We start from the raw sequence: 12,060 nt of genomic DNA, 5'->3' as shown, positions 1-12,060 counted from the left end.
TCTTTGCTTCCTGTCTGCTAACCAATTCTCCATCCACATCAATACCTTACCCCCAATACCATGTGCTTTAAGTTTGCACACTAATCTCCTGTGTGGGACCTTGTCAAAAGCCTTTTGAAAATCCAAATATACCACATCCACTGGTTCTCCCCTATCCACTCTACTAGTTACATCCTCAAAAAATTCAATGAGATTCGTCAGACATGATTTTCCTTCCACAAATCCATGCTGACTTTGTCCGATGATTTCACCGCTTTCCAAATGTGCTGTTATCACATCTTTGATAACTGACTCCAGTGGTTTCCCCACCACCGACGTTAGGCTAACCGGTCTATAATTCCCCGGTTTCCCTCTCCCTCCTTTTTTAAAAAGTGGGGTTACATTAGCCACCCTCCAATCCTCAGGAACTAGTCCAGAATCTAACGAGTTTTGAAAAATTATCACTAACGCATCCACTATTTCTTGGGCTACTTCCTTAAGCACTCTAGGATGCAGACCATCTGGCCCTGGGGATTTATCTGCCTTCAATCCCTTCAATTTACCTAACACCACTTCCCTACTAACAAGTATTTCGCTCAGTTCCTCCATCTCACTGGACCCTCTGTCCCCTACTATTTCTGGAAGATTATTTATGTCCTCCTTAGTGAAGACAGAACCAAAGTAATTATTCAATTGGTCTGCCATGTCCTTGCTCCCCATAATCAATTCACCTGTTTCTGTCTGTAGGGGACCTACATTTGTCTTTACCAGTCTTTTCCTTTTTACATACCTATAAAAGCTTTTACAGTCAGTTTTTATGTTCCCTGCCAGTTTTCTCTCATAATCTTTTTTCCCCTTCCTAATTAAGCCCTTTGTCCTCCTCTGCTGAACTCTGAATTTCTCCCAGTCCTCAGGTGAGCCACTTTCTCTGGCTAATTTGTATGCTGCTTCTTTGGAATTGATACTATCCCTAATTTCTCTTGTCAGCCACGGGTGCACTACTTTCCTTGATTTATTCTTTTGCCAAACTGGGATGAACAATTGTTGTAGTTCATCCATGCAACCTTTAAATGCTTGCCATTGCATATCCACCGTCAATCCTTTAAGTGTCATTTGCCAGTCTATCTTAGCTAATTCACGTCTCATACCTTCAAAGTTACCCCTCTTTAAGTTCAGAACCTTTGTTTCTGAATTAACTATGTCACTCTCCATCTTAATGAAGAATTCCACCATATTATGGTCACTCTTACCCAAAGGGCCTCTCACGACAAGATTGCTAATTAACCCTTCCTCATTGCTCAAAACCCAGTCCAGAATAGCCTGCTCTCTAGTTGGTTCCTCGACATGTTGGTTCAGAAAACCATCCCGCATACATTCCAAGGAATCCTCTTCCTCAGCACCTTTACCAATTTGGTTCACCCAGTCTACATGTAGATTGAAGTCACCCATTATAACTGCTGTTCCTTTATTGCACACATTTCTAATTTCCTGTTTAATACCATCTCCGACCTCACTGAGATGAGAGGGAATTTGTTTAGCCAGAGTGAGGTAAATCTGTGGAATTTGTTGCACAGGTGGCTGTGGAGGCCAGGTTGTTGGGCATATTTAAGGTGGAGTTGATAGGTTCTTGATTAGTCAGGGTGTGAGGAAATTGGATCGGCCATGATGAAATGTTGGGGGAGACTCGATTGGCCAAGTGGCTCAATTCTGCTCCTATGTCTTATGGTCTCATGGTGTCCAGGTTCTCTCACTTCCAGATCACCAACCAGTGAACCTGTGACTGACCCAATGGTCTGGTCCTCTGGAAAACTTATCTAATCTCCTCTCATCCATCACCTTCCCTTTCTCCAGCCCCTCACCCCTCCCCTCCAAACCACTGCTTATGCCAGGAGCTCTGCTCTTCAGCCTTCCCTGTGAGATGTCAGTGACCACATCCACACTTTATTTCCATGGGTCCAGAGGTCTGAGCTGTTGCAGGGTTTTTTTTGTGCACCAGGAGACCTCAAATCCAAGCACTATTCCATTCCCATGTAGAGAGTAGAGTAGGGCCCTGGTAGATTTCTCAGCCTGGGAGTCTCTGTGACCACAGCATTCAACAGGAAGCCACATCCCAATCGGGGGAATTTACACATCACAACCCAACCTAGGACTTCCCACCGATGGGATATCCCACCCATTACATCCCAACCTGTGACATCCCACCCATTACATCCCAAACTGGGACTTTCCACCCATTATATCTCAAAATGGGACCTCCCGCCCATTACATGCCAAATTGGGACATCTCACCCATTGCATCCCAGACGGGGAGATCTCACCCATTACATCCCATCCTCAGGAAGTCCCACTCATTACATCCTAACCCCAGGACATCTCACACATTACATCCCAACCTCAGGATGTCCCACTCATTACACCCTAACCATGGGACACCTTACCCATTACATTCCAAAGTGGGACATCTCACCCATTACATTCCAAACGGGGAAATCTCACCCATTGCATCCTACCCTGGGACATCTCACCCATTACAGTCATGGAGCCACATGAAGCCCCAGGTTATCTCAGCCATGATATGGAGACAGTCCTGGCAGTCATGCACTGCTGACTCTGCCTTGGAGCTGCTTCCTCAGCTGTGCATCTCAGCAGCATCCGTCTACACTTACCTGCCAGGCGTGAGTAGGACAGCATTTCCACCAGTGGCTGAATGGTATCTCCTGTGGGAGAATTCACAACATTGCCAAATGGTAATGGAACCAACTGAGATACCAAAGCAGCCTCTGCCTCCCTGAATTTACCCCACCACCCACCAAACCCAACTCATCCCCACACTCCTCTCCTAAACACCTCCACATCTCAAACCACCCACACCCAAGCCCCAATCCCCCACACACCCCCACATCCCAAACCACCCACCCACTCCTCTCCTACACACCCTCACATCCCAAGTCCCTATCCCCTACACACTCCTCTCCTACACACCCAACATCCCAACACATTCACACCTGTCCTTATTCCTCACACCCTCGTCTCACATCATCCTTCCATCCCAACCCACCCACACCCCAACCCATACCCGACACAAACCCCTCTTCGACACACCCTTCCAATCCAAGCCATTCACATCCCACCCCTGTCCTACACACTGTCAACTCCAACTACCCCAAACACCCCTCAGTCACAAATCCACCTCAACCATACTCCACCTCCTGTCTCCACCAACCCCCTCCCATGCACCCTCCTAACCCAACGCACTCACCCCCACACCAATTTCCCGCACCACCCCTTTCCCTCACCCTGCCAGCCCACCTTACCCAACCTCACCTGAGTGAACACTGCCCACCCCACTCATCCCACACACTCTAGGTGCCCTCTCTCCACCCAGCCTAGCCCTCTGCCACTCAGGAATGGGATGGCCCTCTTATTTCAAGGGCCTCATTAGACACCCGGCATCTCGCACTGCAGAGCATGGAGTTACACAGTAATCAATGATCCTCACTGTGGTCTGCACCATCGGAGTTGGACCTGGCTCCAGCAATGTCCCTTTTCCCAGCGAGGCCAGGCCTATCCATCAGCAACCGATGACCATTTGCAGCATCTGAAGTGAAAGGACAGAAGCAGCTCAGCTCTCCCCAACACCAGACCATCAACAGTTTGAACACCGGGAGACACTTGTAACAGGTACCAGCACCAACATTCAGAGTTACTGGTATCAGATGCTGGGACCAACACTGGGAGTGACTGATAACAGACACTTGGACCAACACTGGTAATGATTGGAAATGGACACTGGGGCCAACACTGGGAATGATTAGTAATGGACACTGGGGCCAACACTAGGAATGATTAGTAATGGACACTGGGGCCAACACTGGGAATGATTAGTAATGGACACTGGGGCCAACACTAGGAATGATTAGTAATGGACACTGGGGCCAACACTGGGAGTGATTGGTAAGGGACACTGGGGCCAACACTGGTAGTGATTGGTAATGGACACTGGGGCCAACACTAGGAATGATTAGTAATGGACACTGGGGCCAACACTGGGAGTGATTGGTAAGGGACACTGGGGCCAACACTGGTAGTGATTGGTAATGGACACTGGGGCCAACACTGGTAGTGATTGGTAAGGGACACTGGGGCCAACACTAGGAATGATTAGAAATGGACAATGGGGCCAACACTGGGAGTGATTGGAAATGGACACTGGGAGTGATTGGAAATGGACAATGGGGCCAACACTGGGAGTGGTTGGTAATGGACACTGGGAGTGACTGATAACAGACACTGGGAGTGACTGATGAAAGACACTGGGATCAATACTAGGAGTGACTGGTAATGGGCACTGGGGTCAACACTGAGAGTGATTGGTAATGGGCACTGAGGCCAACACTGGGAGTGACTGGTAATGGACACTGGGGCCAGCACTGGGAGTGATTCGTAACAGACACTGATATCATCACTGGGAGTGGCTGATAATAGACACTGGGACCAACACTAGGAGTGACCGATATCAGACACTGGGACCGACACTGTGAGTGACCGATAACAGACACTGGGACCAACACTGGGAGTGACCAATAACAGACACTGGGACCAACACTAGGATGACCGATAACAGACACTGGGATCAACACTGGAATGACCGATAACAGACACTGGGACCATCACTGGGAATCATTCTCCAAGGAATAAAAGAAGCCTGCCCTGTTTCTCTATATATCTCAGGCCCTGTAATGTCGGTAATATTTGTGTAAATCTTTTCTGCTCTCTTTCTAGTTTAACCACATCTTTCAGATAACAAAATTATATACAGTACTCCAAGTGTGGCCTCACCAATGATTTATATAACTGCAACATAACATCCCAACACCCACAGTCAGTCTCCTGACTGAAAAAGGCCACCGTGCTAAATGCTCTTTTTCACCATCCTGTCTACCGGTGACATCGGTTCCAATGAACTATCTACTTGTACCCGTAGTGTAATGGAACAGATACTTATACTTGTATCTGTTCCATTACACTCCCCAGTGCCCTACCGTTCATAGTACAAGTACCATGCTGATTTGACTTTCCAAAATGCATCATCTCATACTTCTCTGTGTTGAAATCTACTTGCCATTCATTGGCTCACTTCCCTGACTATACAAGATCCCCTTTTTTGTATCTCAGTACGCATGACAATAATAAACCAATACCAAATCTCCCCAGATTTACAGTCTGCAGTGAGCAACCCGCACGTTTCTGGGATCTGGGAGGAAACTGGGGAGGTAGAGAAACCCCACAGGGAGAATGTGTCAGCACCCACGGTCAGGACTGAACTAGGATCTCTGGCGTGAAGGCAGCAGCACTTGTTGCTGCACCAATGTACAGATATAAAAACCTGTTAGTCTTTTGATTATTACCTGGAATTCTTCGTGACTTGTTCATAATTTTGTACATGGGAAATTCCCTCCTAATATTTGTGTCCAGTGCATTTTGCATATGACAACAATATGCTGCAAAGTTCAAGTCTTCCCTTTTCTTCTCATCAATGAAGTCCACCTTACCGGGCGTATAGCAGGGGGAGTTAATTCAGCTGCTGCAGTGTGGGAGGAGGTGTGACTGTTACTTACCAGGTCCTAAGAGATAGCCAGCACTGTTCAGTGTCCAACCTCTTCCTTCTTTTGGCTGAAAAGTAAGCTTAACAGTTTTAGTTTACAAAGGGACATTATTTTGCGATTTTTTTTTACATTATTTCGCCCAGCCTTTTCAGTGGCAACCACATGCTGTGAAACTCTGACCAAAAGCGCCTCCATCTCAGCACCATTACAGAAAGACTTAGCTTCAGGGGCAAAATGGAGATCTTGAAAAGTGAGGAAACAGCCACAGGCTCTACGGACTCTCCTCTCTCCTACGTCAACACAAACACATTCCCCCTAGAGCTGAGATAAATTAGTTAGGGCCAACTAATTCACTGCACGTAGATGCAGGCACTAGCAGCATCCAGCACGTTCAAAAGTTAGCAAGTACTTAGAGGAAGGGTATCTTCAGAACTTGCCTTGGCACAGTGAGAGACAGAGGTTCCAGCAGCCCTTCACAGATTATTCACCTGTTGATCCAGTTTTATACCTTCTGTCCTCTCCCATCAGCTGTTTTAGCCAGCACTGGACAGAGGCAGAGGATTAAACTGTGACCCCACTGCCGAACACCCAAGATAATTACCATCAGAATGAATCCGAAACATCCCATTGTTAAGCCACAGAGGATCAAAGAGGTCCGGATGAGGGAGAGGCCTCGCCACATCTGGGGGGAGAGAGAGAAAATCGACAGTGGTGAGAGGACCACGCCGCAGGGACCCCACTCTGGAGCCCTCCCAGAGACCCAGCCTTGGCCTGCTCTCACTGGGCATGCCCGAATCCCATCCTCTGCCAGATTAGAGCTGTATTTGCTGCCAATGGATCTTGTTGAGTTTGGGAAGCAGAGAACCCACAGGCACCCACAGCACCATGGGACGAGGTAGGGGTGCGGGGGGAAGGGGAAGTGTGTGTGGAACTGTGTGGGAGAGGAGAGATGTGATGGGAGCACCTCAGGGACTGCAGTGGTTCAAGAAGGCAGCTCATCACCAGCTTCTCAAGGGTAGCTAGGGATGGGTTAGCTGGCGATGCCCACATCTCGTAAGTGAATAAATTTTTAAAAATAGCCAAATGGCCTAATTCTGCTCCTATGCCAGAGGTCTTATGAGAGTGTGGGGGAGGGGGGAAGAAAAGGATACGAGGTGTGAGCAAGGAGTAGGAAAGGGTGTGGTGGAGTGGTGTGTGTAGGGGAGGAGAGGAATGAGATGGGGGGAGATGTAGGTGGGGTAGAGGGAGTGTGGGGGCATGGGAGAACATGCCAGAGAGAGGAAGAGTTGGGATGGGAGATGTGGGTGGAGGGGAATGGAGGTGTGGGTGGGTAGAGGGGAGGTGTGGGGGAGGTCTGTGGGGGAGGGAAGTTGTGCATGGGAGGGGCAGTGGAGAGGAGGGGTACTCACAGGGGGTTGACGTCACTGGGATGTCTGTGTGATGGAGGAACCATGACTAGTGTTTGCAGAGTGGGGGGGGGGTGGGTGATTTGGTGGCAGTGAGGGCAGAAGCACTGACATCTCTCAGAACTACGACTGTACCTGCTTCTAAAATTGCTTTGACCAGCTCCTTCCATATATTCATACTCTCACATCCTCTTTAAATCTCCCCCCCCCCCCCTTAAACCTATGCCTTCCAGTTTCAGATTCCCCACCCTGGGGAAGAAGATATGATCATGCACTTTATCTGTGTCCCTCAGGATTTGATAAGGTCACCCTCAGCTTCCTACACTTCAGGGAAAACTGTCCCTGACTAATAATAAGTACTTTGTTGATCCCAAGTGGAAAATTCTTTTGTTACAGCAGCCACATTTTAAAATACACTTAGCTGTGTTCAGACTTAATAATAACAATATACACAATAATATACTATCCAATTCTTCTTATAATTTAAGCCCCCAATCCCCGCAATTTTCTTGTGAATCTTTTCTGCACCTTCTCCGCTTAATCATAGACTTCCTATAGCATGGTGACCAGAACTGCACACAATCTCCATTATCCCCTCTGACTCAGTGTAATGTTGTATGTCATTGGCTAGTTCACCCTGCATCCCATGTAATCTAACCTTCTGGAGCAGACTACCATCTCTAAAACCCATCCTAAAGTCCACACAGACAGTATCTACCATCCTGCCATACATAATTTAATTGGTCACCCCCTCAGAAGATTCATTCCAATCCATGATGCATGATTTCCCACACACAAAGCCGTGTTGACTATCTCTAATCAGTCCTTGACTTTCCAAATGCAGGTAGATCCTATCCTTCAGAATACCCTACATTAACTTTCCCACTGTAGTTTCCTGGCTTGGGATTGTCCTTGCTGCCATTTTAAAGTAAGGCACAACATTCCCAACCACCAGTCTTCTGGTACCTCACTTGTGGCTACAGATGCCAAAATCTTTGTCAGAAGCCCAGCAATTTCTTCCTTTGCTGTTGCACAATGTCTTAGGGTGCACTTGGTCAGATCCCAGAGACTTATTCAATTTTGTGCTCCTTAACTCCGCCAACACCTCCTGTTTTGTAACAGTGATATGTTTCAGATCTTTTCTCTCATGAATTCCTCAGCTCTCATGATGCTTTCCAAGGTAAATATAAGACAGTATTTTATTTATGTATTGATAGATATAGCACATTTACAGGCCCTACCAGCCCAATGACACACACCGTCCAATTACACAATGCGACCAATTAACCTTCTAACCTGTATTCCTTTGGGATGTGGAAGGGAACCGGAGCACCCAGAGGAAACCCATGCAGTCATGGAGGAGCAGACAAACTCCTCATAGACAGAGGTGGAAATTGAATCTGGGTTGCTGGTGTTGTAATTGTGTTACACAAACTGCTACCCCACTGTGTAGCCACCATAGACCATAAGACCATAAGACATAGGAGCAGAATTAGGCCATTCGACCCATCAAGTCTGCTCCACCATTCCATCATGGTAATTTATTAACTCTCTCAAACACATTCTCCTGCCTTCTCTCCTTAACCTTTAATGCCCTTATTAATCAAGTGCCTACCAATCTCCTTTTAAGAATACTCAGTGACTTGGTCTCCACAGCCATCTGTGGCAATGACTTCCACAGAGTCGCCACACTCTGGCTAAAGATATTCCTCTGCTCCAAAGTGGTGTCCTTCTACTCTGAGGCTGAATATACTCTTCAGTATAGGAAACTTCCTCTCCATGTCTATTCTATCTAAACTTTCGAATATTTGCTGGTTTCAATGAGATGCCCCCTCATTCATCTGAACTCCAGCAAGTACAGGCCCAGAGCCATCAAATGCTTCTCGTACATTGACCCTTTCATTCTCGGGATCCTTCTCATGAACTTCCTCTGGACCATCTCTAATGCCAGCACATCTTTTTTCAGATAAGGGACCCGAAACTGCTCACAATACTCCAAATGTGGTCTGACCATTGCCTTATAAAGTCTTAGCATCACATCCTTGCTTTTATATTCCAGTCCTCTTGAAATGAATGCTAACATTGCGTTTGTCTTCCTTACTATTATTCAACCAGCAAGTAATCCTGCTCAAGGACTCCCAAGGTCCCTCTACACCTCTAATTTCTGAATTTGCTTCCCATTTAGAAAATAGTCCATGCCTTTATTCCCTCTACCAAAGTGCATGACTATACACTATATTCCATCTGCCACTTCTTTGCTCATTCTCCTAATCTGTCTAAATACTTCTGTATATTCCCTGCTTCTTCAACAGTACCTGTCCCTCCACCTATCTTTGTACTAACTGCAAACTTGGCCACAAAGCCATCAATTCCATCATCCTAATTACTGACATATAACATGAAAAGAAGCGGTCCCAACACAGTCACTGGCAGCCAGCTAGAGAAAGGGCACAATAATATGCTTGCAGTATCTCTTTGAATTCCCCTTTACCTCATCAGTTAAGAGTACCTCATACCCTTTTTTCCTGTTCTAACCCCAAACTCCTTAATTTTTCTAATATACTGACAACTGACTGATCTGCTTTTTAAAAATAAACTTAATGATATGTCCTCCATTTCCCTCTGAGATAGAACATTCTAAAAGTTCATCACTGTCTGACTTCATCTCCATTCTAACTGACCAACCCCTTATTTGGAGATGATGTTGTTCTGGATTCCTCACTCCCTGTCCACCCTGTCAAGCATTCAGATCACTGCAATTCTGTTGAAAGATCATCAACCCAAAATGTTAACTGTTTCTCATTGCACAGATGTTGCCTGACCTGTTGAGTGTTTCCGGCTTTAATTGCATTAAAAAAAATTCTAACTCTTTGTAGGTCTCAATGAGGTCATGTTTCAATCTTTTAAACTTTAAAGAAAAGAATCTTGGTCTGTTGAGTATCTCCTGATATGACAGATGAACCATCCTAGAAACCTGACCGGGGTATCTTTTCTGCACTCCCTCTGGCCTACAGCAAGTATATCCTTCTCTAGTTAAGGAGACTAGTATTTTAGGCATGGTCTTAATAAAGCACTAGGAAAATATCACCACTCTTTTACACACGCAAGAATGGCCAACAAATTATTGGCTTTGCTAATTATCAAGAAGTTAGTTTTAGTGATTTGTATACTCAGATCCCTTCGAACACCAACTTTTCTCAGTCTCTCTACATTTCTCTCAACATGCTGGTAACCCAGTGCCAACACACTTTCCAAATTCTGACAGAATAAAGAAAGTTATAAGGTAATAAAATAAATTTACCTTGATATGGATGAAGAAAACACCCGTTTGTTTCTGAAGTTTGGATGAATTATTTGAACTTGGGAGGATTCAATTGTTTCGCAAGCAGAGTCTACGTGGAGTACAGCAAAGCTCAGATGACAACAGATGAATGTTGGAGCAGAGAGAGTGAAAGCTATATATATAATGTAGAAAAAAATTAATGCCTGCATTATTTTCAAGTTCTCTTTATGTAAATGTACTCAAAATTTGAGAAGCATAAAAGCATTAAAATGTGTGCCATTTCTAGCAATAATTTCTGTCAGGAAAATGGAGGTAATTATCGATAATTGGCTCATCTCTATGCTGGAGATTAATAGGAGAAGGCTGTTTTGGAGTGCCTTTTTGAAAAACAAACCATTTATCTGGAGGAGGAGGAGGAGGAGGAGGAGGATCACTGATTCAAAAGAATAAATACCGGTGGTGGCGGTGGGGGGGGGTCGTTGATCATCCACCACACCACGTGGGTTGGAAAGGACTTATCCATTGAACACAGGACACATAATGCAGAACAGTACGGCATTGGAACGGTACCTTCATCCCTGAATACTGTGCCATTTCTTTTCCCAGGGTCAAAATTCTAGAGGGCATGCATTAAAGGTGAGAGGGAGGGTTAAGTTTAAAGGAGATGGGCAGGGCAAGCATTTTACACAGAGAACGACGGGTGCCTGGAATGCACTGCCAGGGGTAGTAGTGGAAGCAGATGGGTTGAGTGTCTCTTCGATGGGCACATGAACGTGCAGAGAATGGAGGGATATGGACATTGTGTATGCAGAGTGGACTAGTGTTGTTAGGCATTTAATTATGAGTAAAAAAAAATCATTCAGCTGAATAATGTGGGCAGAAGGGTCTGTTCCTGCACTATACTGTTCTATGTCTTATGTTCTATGTTTGGCAACTTTGTAATCCTCTGGAATGAATATTTGACACCCCAACTTCAGGTAAACTGCTCTCTCATCATTTCCATGATGGTGCTGATGTTCCCGTCCCACCTGGTTCTATAAAATTCCTTCTTCAGTCTTCACTTGCTCAGTCTGTTACCTGATCTGTCCAAAGCAGCCTGCACACAGATGTTTGTCTTACACCCCCACCCCCACTGCTTAAAAAAACTGTTGCCCACCTGGTTCTGAGGAAGGGTCCTTGAGCTGAAACATTGGGTTCCTTTTTCACAAATGTGGTTTGACTGGCTGGGTTCTTCCAGCATTTTTTGAGGTAAGGGATAACGGGTTAGAATGAGGTAACAGGTTGCAGTGAGGGTAACAGGTTGAGGTGAGGCGTAGGGAGGTTGGGGTGAGGGGTGGATGTTTTGCAGTGAATTTTATTGAAATATTTTGTACTTACAAAGATGGAGAAAGTTTTCCTCCTGCTCTGACAAGTTAATTATTTTGTTTCATTCCTCTCTGGAGAGACAGATTCTGTCAAATGATTCACTGGTTCATTTTCACATCAAAGTCTTGTCATTTTGCTCTGATTAATTGCTGCTTTCAGCAGGTTTCACTGTGGAGACAGCGTTCCGATGGGTACCTCCTCAGGACTAATTTCAATTCATTAGTAACTGTCCCATTGTTTACCTTGGGTGCTTTTTGGCAGGATTAACAATGATTAAACAGAATGTAATGAAATCATCTTCACTCTCAGAGGAAATGAAATATCTGCATTAACAGGTGACTGAGCTCGGGGCCTGGCTGATGTTCTCGTAGTGGGTGTCTGACCCCAGTGGGTGGATAATTGGAAGTTCCTGGCTGAGTTA

General features: G+C 45.7%; 1 long non-coding RNA gene across 1 annotated transcript; it reads right to left on the bottom strand.

Moving 5' to 3' along the window:
* Nucleotides 1–5,604: 5,604 nt before the first annotated feature.
* LOC140205432 (uncharacterized) lies at nucleotides 5,605–10,412 on the bottom strand. Its single transcript, XR_011887841.1, has 3 exons — nucleotides 10,293–10,412; nucleotides 6,187–6,267; nucleotides 5,605–5,652 (listed from the first exon to the last, which is right to left on the bottom strand). It is a non-coding gene; the product is annotated as an uncharacterized lncRNA (long non-coding RNA).
* Between the last annotated feature and the right edge of the window lie 1,648 nt (nucleotides 10,413–12,060).

Source organism: Mobula birostris, chromosome 11 (genome assembly GCF_030028105.1).
Source record: "Mobula birostris isolate sMobBir1 chromosome 11, sMobBir1.hap1, whole genome shotgun sequence".
NCBI classification, from domain to species: Eukaryota; Metazoa; Chordata; class Chondrichthyes; order Myliobatiformes; family Myliobatidae; genus Mobula; species Mobula birostris.
Note: the sequence above shows the minus strand (reverse complement) of the source record. Positions and strands in the feature narration are given on the sequence as shown.